The 17,075-nt window shown below is 43.6% G+C and overlaps 1 long non-coding RNA gene across 1 annotated transcript in view; it reads left to right on the forward strand.

Moving 5' to 3' along the window:
* The first annotated feature begins 2,064 nt into the window (after nt 1–2,064).
* The window catches only part of LOC135973665 (uncharacterized), a 50,897-nt gene continuing 35,886 nt past the window's right edge, over nt 2,065–17,075 (forward strand). The window contains exon 1 of the long non-coding RNA XR_010590615.1: nt 2,065–2,305. This is a non-coding gene — a long non-coding RNA (uncharacterized LOC135973665). The remainder of the gene's footprint in view (nt 2,306–17,075) is intronic.

Consider the following 17,075-nt stretch of genomic DNA (forward strand, 5'->3'; position numbering starts at 1 on the left):
AGCACACAACTTTCCAACTCTAGAGGCAGAAAAAATGCATTATTTTTAAAAAATTGATTTTGCTCAATCTATTTTTTTTGTTATACCAACAGGAATGATGCTCATGGAGTTGGAATATATTTTCAATCAATAGCTTCTGGCCTTATCATATGACTCAGTTTAGCTTTGGGATTTAATCATCTGCAGATCCAGTTTACTGCAGATCATGAAAAACGATTTCCATTTCCTGACCAGACATTGTGCTAAACTACTTACGGTGATATTCTTTTGTGACAGTCTGCCCCTTTTTCAAGACTATGATAAATTTTGTACAAACTATGCCTTGTAAGATATCATCTGAAAGCTCAGGATTTGCTCATCAGTATTGTCCTGATAAAATATGTGGCAACATTGTATGTAAAGTTATAAGATTCTACTGTATGATACTGTAACGCTGAGTCAGCAAAGGTTAAACAATCAGCAAGCCGGGTGATCTGGAAGCAGCTGTTAAGGACATATCAAAGGGGTGTTGGCAATGGTAAACACGGCCATTCCTGATAGATAGTTATCAAAGGCACGTTAAGTAGACTAGAATCTTTAACTTGTTTGCCTGTATTGTTAGAGAATCAAAGTGTTTGTGTATTGATCTTTTAACCACAGCAACTTTCTCCTTTCTTTTATTATTAAGCCTTTAGTCTTATAGTTACTAAAAGATTGGCATCTGTGTGATTATTGGGTAAGATCTGAGACTCGTATTGACCTCAGGATAAGTGTCCAGTCCTTTGGGATTGGTGGACCTAACATGGTGAATCAGGTTTTCACTAACCCCTCACTATATTAGACTTGGCTGTCTAGATGGAAGTCTAGGGTTGGAACACTTAAGGGGACTGTATTTGGCTTCTTGATGACCAGCATGGTATTACAGAAGCTGTTTTGTTACTGGCCTGGTGAATCTAATTATAGAATAAACCACCAGCTCTGGGGATTGTCTGCCCTATTCCTTGCAGTCTGCCTTGAGTATAGCATCCTCAGTGTGCCCATCCAGGCACCCAGTCATAGATGTTAAGACATACTCCAAATCTGGGGAAGCAGCCACAAATCAGTTTCTCAGAGACAAAAAAGGCAAACTGATGCCTCAGCCAGGTGTCAATGAAATCAATGGATCATCACCCTGTTAAGTGACCATTCTTTGCATCTTGCCAAAGAAACAGCTGGAGGTTCCCATCCCCACAGACTTTGTGTCTCCTGAACCCCAGCTGGAGATGATTCTCAAAGAAAAGGAAAAAGTATAAAGATGGGGAACAGGTGCCCCAAATCATCCCTCCCTTCATTTCTACTCATTGCATTGACACCACTTGAAGGACAAAGGAAGCATCATTGGACTGGGGAGGGATCCTGGCAGAAGGAATTCAGCCAATAAGACTGATAAAACATGTGGTGAGAGAGACTTTCGCTTTGAATTCACTTAGCTTGTTAAGTTAAGCGTTAGTTGGGTATTACCTTTTATTTCTTTGTATCCAGTTCTGATTTTTATGCTTCAATACTTGTAATCACTTAAAATCTATCTTTCTGTAGTCAATACACTTGTTTTGTTGTTTCATTTAAACCAGTGCGCTTGGATTTAAGTGTTTGGGAGACTCCATTGAGATAACAGGATTTGTGCACATCATTTTCTATTCATAAATGATAGACTTCTTATGAACTTGTCTTGTCCAGGAGAGGGCGGCTGGGCAATACACACACATTTCTGGGGGAAAGTCTGGGACCGGGAATTTGCTGTTGTGCTCTGCAGTGTAATTCAAGAGTGGCTGGCTATAGCACTCATGCTGTGTAGCTAGGAGTAATTTACATGCTGGAGGCTGTGTCAGAACAGAACAGATCTTGTTGCTTTCACAGTGAAGCAATGTAAAAGGCATCCCAGGTTGCATAATTAAGGGGACACAGCTGTTCAACAGTCCAGGTTGTACCCTGGGTAATGTCACAACTCTATATGCCATAATGACCTGTTCATGTGAAATGTTGTTGCACAGAAAACTCTGTGCATGCATATGTAGTGAACAGGATAAATGAATGAAGTTATTATTAACAAATTTCTATGTCACTTTTCAAACTTAATTCTCTATAAACATCACTACACATGAATTGCCAAAACCATGACTCAAAGGTGTTTTCTACAATCTCTCCTCAATAAAACTGCGTTACCTTCATCTCCTTGAGGAGATGAGCAATACTGCACAAAAATGGAATTTAACTTATTCCTGCAGGTTGGCTTTAGGCTCCAGTGCTGAATGTGAAGGTCAATATAGTCTCAAAGAAGAAAAGAAATGTAAGTTTTAAATGTATAATATATTGAATACCTTTCTTATCTGTGTCAAGGGTATCATTCAGAATGTAATTTAAATGCTTTGTTTGGATAGGCTTATTTCGTTTTATTATTTAACTAGATCACATTAAAGTCCCAGTAAATGCATGGAATTATGTTTATTTTTTACTGTTTTTCTCTGTATGCAGAATAGCATTCTTCCTAACCCCCTCAGAGGCTAATTTTCTCCCACCACTCCTATGTTAGCTGACAGTGACCTATTATAGAGATTATTTTCCAGATGCTTTTATCATAATCCCTGAAAATTTATTCCCAAACACATCAAGGCAGAATACTTTAATGTTATCCTTGTGACTCTGTGGAAAGATGCATACATCTTGAGGAGAGGTTTGAAGGGGGAACAGGGTAGTGGCTTTACAGACTAGTCTGGGGAGGATATTCCATACATAAAAGAGCTGCAAAGTAGAAGATACAAAAGATACACTTGGGAAAGGAATGGTTACTAGGCCAACTGAGACTGGCATCAGGAAATCTTTCTGATACTGGACGTTCGAGCCAGTACCAGAATCTAAATAATTGGATTAATATATTTTATTAGTCTTTTTTTTTCTTTGAAGCTGTGCATTATTCCACATACATTTAATAGAATTCTCATTCTTCCATTCCCTCGCTTAATGTATTTATTGAGAAGTTCAACAATTATTGCCAGAGCCAGTACTTTAAAATAAACTGATGACAATTTATCATAAAGAAAAAAATATCAGGAAGGTCAACAATCCAAAGATGTTGTTAATAAATTTAAGAGTATAAATCTTGAAAGAGTTATTAAACTAAGTAAATCATTGCTGTATTTAGCAATTTGGGGAGGGGATCTGGTGGGGAGGTGATGATTGCTGCATCCTGGGCTTGCACCATCTACCCTGCCACCGTGATAGGGAGCAACACTGCCCCCCACCTCCAGTGAGTACCCCTGCTGCAGGTACCCCCTCCAATACCCTGGGCAGTATCCTCTCCAGCTCCCCTCCCACCCCCCTGGGCAGTATCCTCTTTTGAGAACCTGAAATATGTAACCCTAGACAGGAGGCCACAAAACAGAAGAGCACCAAGCACCAAGGTCTTCTACAGTTTCATAGAACACCTGAGAGTAGTTTTCTTGGGCTGAGAGACCCATATTTTGACCACTCCAGCTAAAAGAAAAAATTTAAAGTAAGGATAATGTGCATGATAACATGATACAAAGGAGTACTGTCCGGATGAGAATTATTCTTTCTACTTCCGATTACATGTTGAGTATTAGAGGAACTCAAATCTCTTTTTTACAACCCATCCGGTCCAATAAAAGAAGCCTCCTTAATTAAAGTTGGAATATACTACTAAAAAAAGCAACCCCCACTCAAAAGAACTAAAATAAGCCAGTTCAGATGCTTTAGAAATTTTTAACTGTTCAATCCAAAGCAAGCTGGCAAATCTTCTTGTCCAAATGCCCTTAAAAGATTACTTACTCATATTAAAATTTAAAACCGCTCTAAACTCATTTCTTGTAGCAAAGTCTTCCACTTACTGCATATTAGAAGGCCTGGGAGTAGCTATTTGTTAGGGAGATTACATGCAAGATCCATATCTAATAATGCTTTCCCAAATACTACTAAGTCAAGAGTACTGAAACTCCTGAGGTTCCACTGGGAATGGAAGTGATACCAGAGGAGAGCAATGATTCTTTAAGCATCCCTCAGTTCCTGGACATTTTGCAATATTACCCCAACAAAACAGTTACTTTGTTAAGAAGCTGAATTGTAATAATAGCAATTTATTTGCATGATATGCTCCTGATAGTCTGGTTTTGTTACGCAACTTCTTGCTCTCTCACTTTTCATACATTGCTTGGTCTCCTCCTCCAACTGGAAGAATTAGTGACAGATAGCAAGAGAAGGCTGTTATCAATTTAAATTCATTTTAAGATTCCTTGCCCAAAAGGAAACCTTGTTGAGGAAAATAATAAATATGCTCTTTACTAAAGTTATTTATTCAGGGAGGGAAGTGGCAAATGTAATAGATTTTAGCAATTAATTTAGAAGCATTCCTTTAGGCAGAGAAAATTTTCAGCACTGTGTTTTAAAGGCAAGAAAAGAAAGAATCAATTAAGTGTTTCAATTCAATCTCAAGCGTCCTAGAATATTTGCTAAGAGTAATGAACTACTGAGAATCTGTCCCCATTCTCTATCTTCCTTCTCTCCAGTTGGAACACCAGAATAGAATACTGCATACACAATCAAAGACAAATTATTAAACACAGGGCCCAAAACTATGGAGTCCTCATTTGAGAAAACTCCCAAAAACTTGAGGCAAGTTTTGCCTTATGGAGCAAATCCAAACCCCAGCACTCACACCAAGTATCTGGGCCAAGTGCTGGAGAGATGCACGTATGGGCAGAATTCCCCAGCTTGTATAGTTTCTATGGAGTCACTCCATGGCCATAATACCAGCTGACTCTAGAGCCCTTCTACAGACCCCCCTGTTGAAGCAGATGAGGTGATCTATGCAACAGGGAATCTCCTGGTCCCTCCCCATGCTCTGCCCCTACATTGCTATCATGCTGGGGACCAAAAGGAACAGGGCTTCATGCAGAAGATGCATGGATTCCCCCCACAAATTCTGCTGCACAGGGGCTTTCCATAGACACAGCAGGAAGGCTGCATTTACACCTAATTAAGAATTACAAGATCAGAACCTTAATGACAGCTTGTCAAAAGAGGGGTGCAGGAAGGTAGAGAGTCCAAACCACTTATCCTAAATAAAGTGTTTTGAGGTTGTACAATTAGCAAGTACCCTAGTTTCCCAGACAGCTGCAAACTCAGACCCTGTCTTGAGACTGGAGGTTCTCACTGACAGACTAGCTATTGTGAGATTAGTCCCAAATTCATTTTTACTTTTAGATATTTTCAGTGAAATATAAGATTATATATACAAACTATGTTAAACATTATTTTCTAGGTAGGATAATAGACATGGTGAACAGAGTGAGGAGACTCAGGGAGTTTGGTGGTATAAGGTTAAATGGATAAGTGATATTAATTTATTTTAAATTGCAAGCATACTGGGAACATAGATTAGCCAACTGCAAGTAAAGGTCTGCATAATTGGTTTCTTTCTTCTGAGTTCAATAGGTTTGCTGTGGAGAAGCTGTAGAGGTGCTGTAATTTTCTTGGCGTTGAGGAAAGCTGTAGAGTTTGCTGCCAGCTGGGAGAACCCATTCTGAGCTAATGTAGGGGCTGATTAATCTCTCACCTACTAGCCTCTTCCAAGGTGCTAAAAAGCCTGCTCCAGTCTCAAGACCAGGTCATCTTGGGAGATTAGTTTAGGCATGGATCAGTTTAGCAAAACTTTGCTTGATTTAGGCAGACACACATTCTAGCTTTGAGAGAGTTTTGCCAGGTAAAGGCCTGCAACAGCCTGAAAAGATTCTGCATAGCCTGGAGAGAGACATGTTCTAACTCAGAGAGTGTTTACTTTAATTGGGAGAGGTATTATGAAGTTGCTATGGGAGTTTTTGTAACTTAAGTTATTTCCGTTCCTACAGGATCTAAAATTAGAACTATGTTTTCCCTGTATTTTTTGATGCTTCCAAGTCTTACAGTTCACACCAGTTAGATTGCTGTGCAATGGAGACACACACGTGTTAAAAAGATTTTTTTTTTAAACTTAAAAATCAAATGTATACTTTCTATTTCAGAAACCCCAGTGTCAGGATTAGTAGAAAAAGGAACAAGTTTGTTTCTTGAAATTCACATACAAGAACTATGCAGATCTATACCAGCTGAGGATAAATATCTTATGTCTTCTTTAAGATCCAAATTTTCAAAATGGCCATTCATTTTGGGGGCCTCCATCTCTGGGTGCCTAGCTTACAGCTTCTTGAAACTAATTTTCATAAGGGCCGAGCACCCACAACTCCAACTAAAGCCAATGGAACCTCTGGGCCCTCAACACTCCTGAGGGGGGGGGGGAAAAACCAGACCTACCGTTAACTCAACTTGGGCATAAAAATTGAGGCATCCAAAGCAATTGGGCACTTCTGAAAATGCATGTGCTAAGTGTTTACTAGTGTGTTCTCTTTCAGTGATTAAAAACTGATTTACAGAAGTGACCTCAACGTTTTGGCAAGGCCAGGATTTGAAGCTTAAATTAAAACACTTGCAGGACAAGTTGCCTGGTATTCCCTGCCCAACAACATTCACACTGCCCATTCTGTCTATATGTGTTAGAAAACAATATATCCTCAGTCTTTTTCCCCCCCATTTTCATTTTTTTTTGTGCATTCATACAGTTTATTTATAATGCATTTGAATTGGCTACCCTGTAAGTCAATAAATAAAAGAGCATGAGCTCTTGATAAACAGCAGTTAACTTTTTATTGTTTAACTTCATTATACAGTCAGGAATCAGTTTTTTAAAATATAGGAATTCTGGAGGATAACATAACAGAAGTAAAAATGTAAAGAATTGATATGTAATTGCCTTAAATTCTCAGTTAATTTCATTACAAGTCTTCCATTTTCTTATGCCATAAACTTCATAGTATTACTGCTGCTTTATTCATTTTCTCTCCACAAAAAGTAAAATGATGTTACAATACAACTCAAATTTCTAGTCTAAAGCTTATATTCAGCAAAGTGTAAATCATGTTGGGGATGGGAGGAAGGGGAAAGAACCATTATAATTCATAATACACGAACTGCATGTGTATTATGGATTAATGGGCTAAATTGGTAAAATAATGTAATAGCTTCAGCTAATTTTGTTCACACCATAAAGCCCTAACTCAGATTGAATAAGGCCTTAAGAGCAAAATATGAAAACACTAGTGGAACACTTGCAGTTACCAAAGATAAGAGATTGCTAAATACCTGGCCTGCATTTCATTTAGGCAGTAATCCCATAAATACATATTTTCCCTTTGTCCATTTGAAAAAGATCTACCTCTTCAAAAGTTTATATGAATCATAGAAGTATCTAAAATTATTTTAGCTATTCAGAAGAGGCAGTGTCCATAGCTAATATTGAGAATAAAACAGATGTGGTTAACAGAAGTTTTTTAGAAAGAATTAGTTTGAAAATGCTTCTTTGAAAAGAAAGAAAATACAAGCTTTTAAAACTTTAGAAATATCCAGGAATCAAAGATGATCAAGTACTGGCAACTGATGCCAATAAGCAAGAAACAAGAAATAAGCAGGAAGCAGAAACAGTACCATGTGACTTAGGGCTTAGACCTATACATCCCAAACAAACAGAATAACCAACAGCTACATGTAGTTAAAGAATAGAGTGAAATAGGGTTACCATATCCAGCAAATAAAAAAAGAGGACCCTCCACGGGCCCTGGCCCCGCCCATTTCCCCACCCCCAGCCCCGCCCTAACTTCGCCCCCTCCTCCCTCCCACTCCCAGCCACGAGGAAAGGGCTGCCCGAGCGCTACCGGCTTCACGGTTTGCTGGGCAGCCCCCAGACCCTGCGCCCCCGGGCGGCGCTTCCCCAGCGCAGCTGGAGCCCGGGAGGGGAAGCACCCAGCTGGGGGCGCAGGGTCTGGAGGCATGGGGGCTGCCCGAAGCTGGTAGCACTCGGGCAGCCCGGCTCTTAAACAGAGCCGAAGAGTCGGGGAGGAGCAGAGCCGCCGCGGCCAGAGGCTCTGCTCCTCCCCTGACTCTTCGGCTCTGTTTAAGAGCCGAGCTGCCCCAGCGCTACCGGCTTCGGGCAGCCCCCATGCCTCCGGACCCTGCACCGCCGGAGCCCGGGAGGGGAAGTGCCCGGCCGGCGGCTGGGGTCCGGAGGCAAGGGGGCTGCCCGAAGCCAGCAGCGCTCGGGCAGCTCGGCTCTTAAACAGAGCCGAAGAGTCAGGGGAGGAGCAGAGCCGCCATTTTTCCGGACATGTTCGGCTTTTTGGCAATTCTCCCCGGACGGGGGTTTGAGTGCCGAAAAGCCAGACATGTCCGGGAAAAAGAGGACGTATGGTAACCCTAGAGTGAAATGTTTGCAGAAAGTATTAGAATACTTAAATTGGTAAAAACATCTATTTGCAGACAATTCACAAACAGAAAGCCCCCCTACTAAATTCACCACAAGTTGTTCACAGAAAATAATTTGCTTAGCTCTAAACAGGATTTCTCTTTCACTACCTGCAACTTAGGCAGATACAATGGGACATTCAAGATGCTGTAGAGCAGGGGTGCAAGTAGGGCGGTACCCTCCAGTATGCAATACTGGCAAGAGATTTTTAGAAGGTATGGGGTACCGGAAAGACTTGGGGCTAGCCCCCCCCTCTGGGGGGGCTGCCCTCTACTCCTTAAAGGAGCAGAACGGGGCTATTAAGGACATTCATTCTTTATATGGCTTTAACAGCACAATGCATATGCTAACAAACTTAAACAAAGGCTTTGTTTAAGTTTGTTAGCATATGTTTTGTGCTGTTACATTGGTCAAGGGTCCTCAAGAGGGGTGGGGGGACCAAACGTGTTTAAACAGTGTTTTTGATTCTGTTTCTCCCCATTGATCTGAATTATCCATGACATCCATACCGCATAACATTAAGTACAAATCATTAGAGGAATGCCTCTGCTTGCACTGACCAGAGGATGTTTGGATTCTGATGTCAGCCTAGTTCTGCAGCCTGATGTGAATCAGGTGTTGTCCCCAGTGTTCCTAGAATTCTTCTTTGCAGCCAAACTAGTCTAACATGCATTTTGTTAACTGGTACTCGAGCAGCAAAATAAAGAAAACAAATGCCTCGTTTTCCAGCTTTGCTGGTGAGAGAACTATAAGTGAAGATTATAATGCCAGACACTGACAGCCTTAAACCAGCTGCCTCAGGAATCTGCCAAGAACTTTGCTGAAAATATGTTCCTCATCTTATCACACATCTGCCCACCTTTATTCGAATGAAGCTCCTTCTGATCTGATATCTCAGGCATTGTCAGTTTTATCCAGAACAATTTACAAACTTGGAACCTAATCCTGTAAACCCTTAATCGTTTAATCAATCCCATTGAAGACAATGGGACTATTTGCATGACTATGGACCACTTTTGTTGCCTGGTAAGAGTTTCAGGAGTCTGTTCCTATAAAGGAAGTTGCATCCCCCATTGAAATGCAATGTTTGGGTACAATACCATAAAGCAGTTTAGGATACAGTTCTACTTACAATTTATCTTTTAATAAGTCATACATATGCTAAAATGGCTCCTCACCCAACTCCCATATTCCATATAAACAGACTGAAATACTACATATTTGGTGGGAAAGTGAGTAGTTAAGCATGTTGATGTTTGTATATACTTAAGGGGGGTAACAGAGGGGACAGGAGAGCATGGGGTCCCTGGGCTGGGGCAGGGAGGAGTCATGTGTCCCCCCTTATGTCCCTCCCATGAGTGCAGTACCGGCAAGAAATGATTTCTACTTGCATCACTGCTGTAGAGGCAAGTCTTCATAGCTATCTACCATTTCTGAACACTTAACCTAAATTGCCTTCCACAGAGAGGAGAGTGAGCTGCTTGCCTGTAAAGATACCCAAATGATAATCTGTCTTTCAGTCAGATTTGGGCAAGAAATCAGTTGGAAGACACCTCCTAGTGAACTACCTGCTTGCAACATATTTTGCTGGTCTGGCAGACACACTTAAACCTCCTTTTTCATATCCTGCCCTCCAGACGGACGCATTCACAAGTGCTTTTCTGTGAGATGATCTTTCTACTGAGGGCAGATGAACAGTTACTTGCTTATGAAGTTATGCCTGCTTAAGGGTGCCACTTCCCCCACATTTTTTCAAATCTCATTCTGGGGGAGTGCTGCATCACTTGTTAAAATGAACCAACTACCTTGCTAAAATCTATTGAGCAACATAGGCAGTTTATTTTAACAAATGCTGCAACCTCTGTGACATTTCAGGGCACAATTCAGACTAGTGGAGGACTGTGTCACTCTGCCCTGCAACCTTGGGAGCCTTACAATGCCTTGCTGAGGTAGCTCCTTCCAGCATGCAAGCCACATCCTCAATGTGTGTGTGTGTGTGTAACTTAGGGTTGCCAGGTGTCGGGTTTTCGACCAGAACGCACAGTCGAAAAGGGACCCTGGCGGCTCTGGTCAGTACCACTGACTGGGCTGTTAAAAGTCTGGTCAGCAGCGCAATAGGGCTAAGGCAGGCTCCCTACCTGCCGTGGCTCTGCACGGCTCCCAGAAGCAGCAGCATGTCACCCCCCTCTGGCTCCTATGTGTAGGGGCAGCCAGGGGGCTCCACACGCTGCCCCCGCTGCAAGCACCAGCTCTGCAGCTCCCATTGGCCAGGAACCACAGCCAATGGGAGCTGCAAGGGCGGCGCCTGCAGATGGACAGTGTGCAGAGCTGCCTGGCAGCACCTTCGCATAAGAGCCGGAGGGGGGACATGCCACTGCTTCCGGGAGCGGCTCGAGGTAAGTGCCACCTGGAGCCTGCACCACTCACCCCCTCCCGCATCTCAACTCCCTGCCCCAGCCCTAATCCCCCTCCTGCCCTACAAAACCCTTTGTCCCAGCCCAGAGCCCCCTCATGCACCCCAAATCCCTCATCCCTATCCCTCCCCCCACTTCAACCCCCTGCCCCAGCCCAGTGAAAGTGAGCGAGGGTTGGGGAGAGCGAGTGAGGGGGAGAGTGAGTGACGGAGGGGGAATGGAGCGAGCAGGTGCGGGGCCTCGGAGTAGGGACAGGGCAAGGGCAGGGCCCTAGGGAAGAGGCGGGGCAGGGATGTTCGGTATTTGTGCCATTAGAAAGTTGGCAACCCTAATAACACAGGGCAGTAGTGAAGCAGCCCACTTTTAAACAAGGCCACTTTATAACCTCCCTAAAAAGGCAATAGGTCCATGGTCTTGATTAATGATAAAACTAAATATCTACACTACTAGAATTTATATCATTTTTATTACCTATATTGCGGCAGTGCCTAGATGCGGCAAACAGATCAGGGCCTCCTTGTGCTCAGCGTACACTATTTACATACACATCTTAAAAGACAGTCCCTGCCTCCCAAAAATGTTTAATTTAAGATAAAACAGACAGAAGGTAGGTAACAGACTTCCTGTATGATGAGTCATTTTCTGTGCCTATTGCAGAGCAAGGAACTGAACCTTGATTTCTCAAATCCTAATCCAGTCCCTTAACTACATCATGACCATCCTTTCAGAACTACCTTACTCCACCTCCAACTGAAAAACAGTGCCTCTACCACTCCCTTTGGCATGAGACAGACATTTTAATAATAGCACAACTAAAAAGCCATGCATCTTTCAAGAACTGGACCCACAGAAAGTGGTAAAATGTTGTTAATCACAGTTCAGTATTATTTCTGGAATGCACTGACATTCATTGATTTGAATTAATAAAATAAAGCTATTTTTCAATCAGGGCAGTGTATGATTTATTTCCAGTGGAACTATGGAAACAGATCACAGTCCTTGCTGTAGTGATCTATCACAGCAAGTATTTCAGTGGTACAAAGAACTGTTTTCCAAACCAAGACCATAGTCCAGTGATGGATTGAGTTTCTGCAGTCCAGGAAAGACTTAACATGCAGTGCAAATTGCTATACGTAGACACGGAGAGCTCATGCTCATTTAATGATTTTCATCCAAGTTGAATGCATAACTCTTTTTAATAAAAATATGAACTTCAGTAATTTAAAAAGAAATGTTAGGCTTTAAAGGATACTGAAGGGTTGTGCCTATGAGTCAGACATGCTTAATCACAATTGGCCTAGTGACAAAACTCTAGAGGATTTTCTGCAGTGTGTTAAATAGCAGTCCATTTTCAGGCAACTTGTACACTCATTTTCCTTTGGGTGTATTCCAGGAACCACAGCTACTGCTGTAATTATCTTTCTCCTTCAGGAAGAACCTTAAAACTTGAAGATACTCAGGTGCACAAAAATAGGTTTTTGTGGTATTTGACGATATTTTTGTAGCAAATTGGTCAGGTGGCAGAGCTGTTCTTGTAGAAAGACTTGTAGAAAGAACAAGAATCTCGGCACATTTGCACAAAGCAAATTTAAGATTGTGCCCAGTTTTTCTTTAACCTTAATGGGAAGGCTGAATATAACCTAATGATTCTGGGGCAGAGAATAGCAATAGAATTCTGTTCTCCATGCCAAAAGAGGTTTGGGTTTTTTTTCTTTTTTTTCTTTAACTCCTCCAGAACTGAAACAGCGCAGGGGAGACTGCATGAGTCAGGAAAGAAAGCACAATAAAGTTAAAATGACATATTTAATACTAGAAAGACAAGGTGAGTGAGGTAATATCTTTTATTGGACCAATTTATGTTGGTGAAAGAATCACACTTTCAAACTATGCAGAGCTCTTCTCAGAGGTGAAAGTAAGCTGGTACGCCTCGGTACGGCGTACCGGCAAGAGCCAGTGCGCCATACAGGGGCAGCCCATCTTCCCGAAAGGGCCTGGGGCTCCCAGCAGTGGCTGGAGCCCCAGGCCCTTAAAATTGCCGCCAGAGCCCTGCTGCTGGATCGTGGGGTAGCGGCAGCAGGGCTCCGGGAGTTATTTAAAGGGCCGGGGCTCCCTCTGTCTCTTCTGCCCTGGGCCCTTTAAATAGCCGCCGGAGCCCTGACGCCGCTACCTCAGAGCTCCGGGGGCTATTTAAAGGGCCGGGGTTGTAGAAGCAGAGGAGTCCTGGACCCTTTAAATAGCCCCCAGAGCCCTGGAGTAGCGGCGGACCCGGGGCTCCCGCTGCCAGAGCCCTGCTGCTGCAGCTACCCCAGGGCTCCGGCAGCTATTTAAAGGGCCCGGGACGGTAGAGGCAGGGGAACCCCGGGCCCTTTAAATAGCCCCCGGAGCCCTGCTGCCAGAGCCCTGGGGTAGCAGCGGCAGCCGGGAGCTCCGACAGCAGTTTAAAGGCTTTTGTTTCCGGCTGCCGCTGCTACCCCAGAGGGGATGGGGGAGGGCACTGACCCCCCTCATCCCTGCCCCTTCTGCCCGAGGCCCCGCCCCTTCCGGGAGCCAGAGTCGGCCCCAATCCAGCCCCATACCGGTAAGACCCTATTTCTACTTTCATCCCTGGCTCTTCTTCAGGTCTGGGAAAGGTACTCACAATGTCACAACTAAATACAAGTATAAATAGTTAACATATTCTAAGGGACTATTCAAGGGGATGTGTCCCATTAACACATCACCAACAGAAGTTGGTCCAATAAAGGATATTACCTCACCCACCTTGTCTCTCTAATATCCTGGGACCAATATCACTATAACAACACTGCAAGCAACAGTAATGTACATTAGGAAAAATAGGAATTCTTCTCATCCCAAAGCATCTTTACAGGAGCAGTACAGCATCACCATTCATTTCCAGCCATGTCTTGTTCCTCCATTAAGCCCAACCTTGTCACATCCCTGCTTACAATGTCTCACCATCCAGTCAGTGGTCAGCCTCTAGGTCTGACTGACCTTGATTGTGTCTGCATTATTTTTGTTGGCATCCTATCATCTGTTTGTTTTCTACAGTGTCCCTACTATCATAATCTTTTTGATTGCTGCCAATCCTGTACCCTGATTTCACATCCTTCTTTCCTTCTAACTTTGTGTGTCTTAAAATCATCCCACTTAACACCTGCCATCTTCTGAAGAATGCCCATCTCTACTGCCGCCAGCTTTCTGGCAACCATTTCATTTAATGCAGCTTCTTACAGATCATAGGATAACACTATTAGCAGGCTGGTTTTATACATTTCCACTTTAGTACCAAGTGTAATGTTTTTTGTCAGTCCATAATTTCAATCAACGTCTGTGCATCACTCATACCTAAGGTTATGTTTATGTCACGAAAGTCACGGAATCCATGACTTCCAGAGACCTCCATTACATACTCTGCATCAGCCCCAGGGCCGGGTCTTGAGCTGGCAGCCAGTGGGGCCTTGGCAGGGTTCCAGCAATAGGCGACAGCAGCAACAGGCAACAGGGCCCCCTACAAGGTTCCAGCGACAGGCGACAGCCTCGTGAGGGGGCCCTCCTCAGGGTTTCAGTGACAGGCGACAGCCTCGTGCGGGGAGGGTGAAAGGGGGGTGCCTTGGGTGAGTGGCTGGGGGGGATCCCATTTTCTCTTTGGGAAATATGGTCACCCTGCATCTCCCAGTGGCCGTGGGTGAAGGGGGGTCCCCATCTGCAGCTTCCAGCTGCTGCAGGCAGAGGGGGTACCCCTCAGCTCTCAGCCAACATGGGTAGTGGGGGAAACCATGGAGCCGCAGCACCCAAAGTTACAGACAGGTCACGGCTTCTATGAATTTTTATTTATTGCCCACGACCTGTCCGTGATTTTTACTAAAAATAACAATGACAAAATCTTAGCCTTCCTCATACCTAAAGCACATCTCCTTTTAACGTCATCCTTGATGGAACCAATCAGCACTAATCAAGCTTCATAGGTAGGGCCCTACCAAATTCATGATCCATTTTTGTCAATTTCATGGTCATAAGATTTTAAAAAATCATAAATTTAATGATTTCAGCTATTTAAATCTGAAATTTTGTGGTGTTGCAGTTTTAGGGGTCCTGACCAAAAAAGGAGTGTGTGGGGGGGGGAGTCGCAAGGTTATTGTAGGGAGGGATTATGGTACTGCTACCCCTACTTCTGTGCTGCTGCTGGTGGCAGTGCTGCCTTCATAACTGAGCGACCGGAGAGTGGCGGCTGCAAGCCCAGGTCTGAAGGCAATGCCTCTGCCAGCAGCAGTGCAGAAGTAAGGATGGCATGGTATGGTATTGCCACCCTTACTTCTGTGTTGCTGCTGTCAAGGCACTGCCTTCAGAGCTGGGCACCTGGCCAACACCCGCCGCTCTCCAGCTGCCCAGCTCTGAAGGCAGCACAGAAGTAAGGGTGGCAATACCACAACCCCCCAAAATAGCGTTGTGATCCCCCTTCAACTCTCTTTTGGGTCAGGACCTCCAATTTGAGAAATGCTGGTCTCTCCCGTGAAGTCTGTATACTATAGGGTTAAAGCACACAAAAGACCAGATTTCACAGGGGGACACAGGTTTCATGGTCTGTGACACGTTTTTCATGGCTGTGAATTTGGTAGGGCCCTATTCATAGTTACATGTACTATTTTGCTTATTTTACAATTGTGCCCCTGTTGCATTTCAACACTTTATCTATTGTCCCTTTTCCAAGATACAATAAATGCCAAGAAGATGATATCGTTGTAAGTTCAAGTCAACATCACTAATTTTTCCAAAGTAGCAAGGAGTACCATCGTTACTTCAAACATGTCTGCCAGCTGTACCATTTCATGTGCATAAGCTAAAAATCTTAACTGTAGACTCCCAATGTCACACCCTCCCACTTGTCTACCATTCTTAAAGTCCAATTTAGGAACATGAAAAGAGATGGTGATTCCATTGCCCATTGTCTTACACCAAACTTTGACTTGAATCAATTGCTTAATTTTCCACCAATTCCTACAAAACTACAGGAGTCTTGATACATAACGTTTATAATTACAGTTATATTATCTGGAGCACCATACGATTTTACTACTTTCCATAATACTTCCCTTTAAAATGAATCAAATGTCTTCATGAAGTCAATGAAAACAGCAAACATCTTTAAGCCCCATTCTCGCTTCTCCTCCCCTCAACCCTCCAATCAACTGTTGGAGCATGAGTATCTGATCAATGCAACTTCAGCCTGCTCCCTTTGCCTACTACTTTCTCTAAAACGGGTCAACAGATTAAGACCATTACTTTCATCACATGTTTTCCTGGTACTGATAATAAATGTATACCTCTATAATTAGTCACATCAGGAGGCTCTCCCATCTTCAGGATTAGTACATTTATTGCCTTTAGCCAGTATTGGCTTTAGACATCCAGTATCTCCTCTTGCTCCCATACCTTCTTATATATTTTTTCCTAACCCTTTCACAGCACTTGACTTACTGGCTGTTAGCAGCTCAGCTGTCATATTGTCTATTCCTGCAGCTTTCCCATTTTTAACTGACTCACTGCATTTTCTATTTCTTCTTCTGATGGTGGTTTAGTGCTGATATCCATTCTGCCTTGCAAGCTACCTGGTTCATTAGCATGCCTAGAATGCACGCATCTGGATCAACAGGGTTCAGCCCTTTGTTAAAAAGGTCCTTCCATACTTCCAGCACCTCTTCGGCATTTGTCATCAGTTCACCAGTAGCCTCTTACCACTTGTATCACTGGCCTGCGGTTGCAGTGCTGTTTAAGAGGGATAGCTCAGTGGTTTGATCATTGGCCTGTTAAACCCAGGGTTGTGAGTTCAATCCTTGAGGGGGCCACTTAGGGATCTGGGGCAAAATCAGTACTTGGTCCTGCTAGTGAAGGCAGGGGGCTGGACTTGATGACCTTTCAAGGTCCCTTCCAGTTCTAGGAGATGGGAAGCCTCTCTGTAGCCATGAAGAAACCAAAGTGAAGCAGTGATCCTGAGCAACTAGTACACGATTTTTTTTAAACAAAAACATAGGTAGCTTTACACCAGGAGTGACCAAACTTACTGACCCTTTAAGCCACATACAATAATCTTTAGAAGTTCAAGAGCCACAAGAAATGCACAACTTGCCCTGTGGGGCAGTGCCTGCCAGGCTGCGGGACTTCTGCCCCAAAGCCTCCCCCACCCTGCTGGGCTAAAGCCCCTAATCCCACCAGGCCGCTGCAGGGCAGAAGACTCGAGCTCCAGATTTGTAGGCGGAGAATGGGGGAGGGTGCATCGGGGGCTCCAGGAGCCTCACTTT

Source organism: Chrysemys picta, chromosome 9, assembly GCF_011386835.1.
Source record: "Chrysemys picta bellii isolate R12L10 chromosome 9, ASM1138683v2, whole genome shotgun sequence".
NCBI classification, from domain to species: domain Eukaryota; kingdom Metazoa; phylum Chordata; order Testudines; family Emydidae; genus Chrysemys; species Chrysemys picta.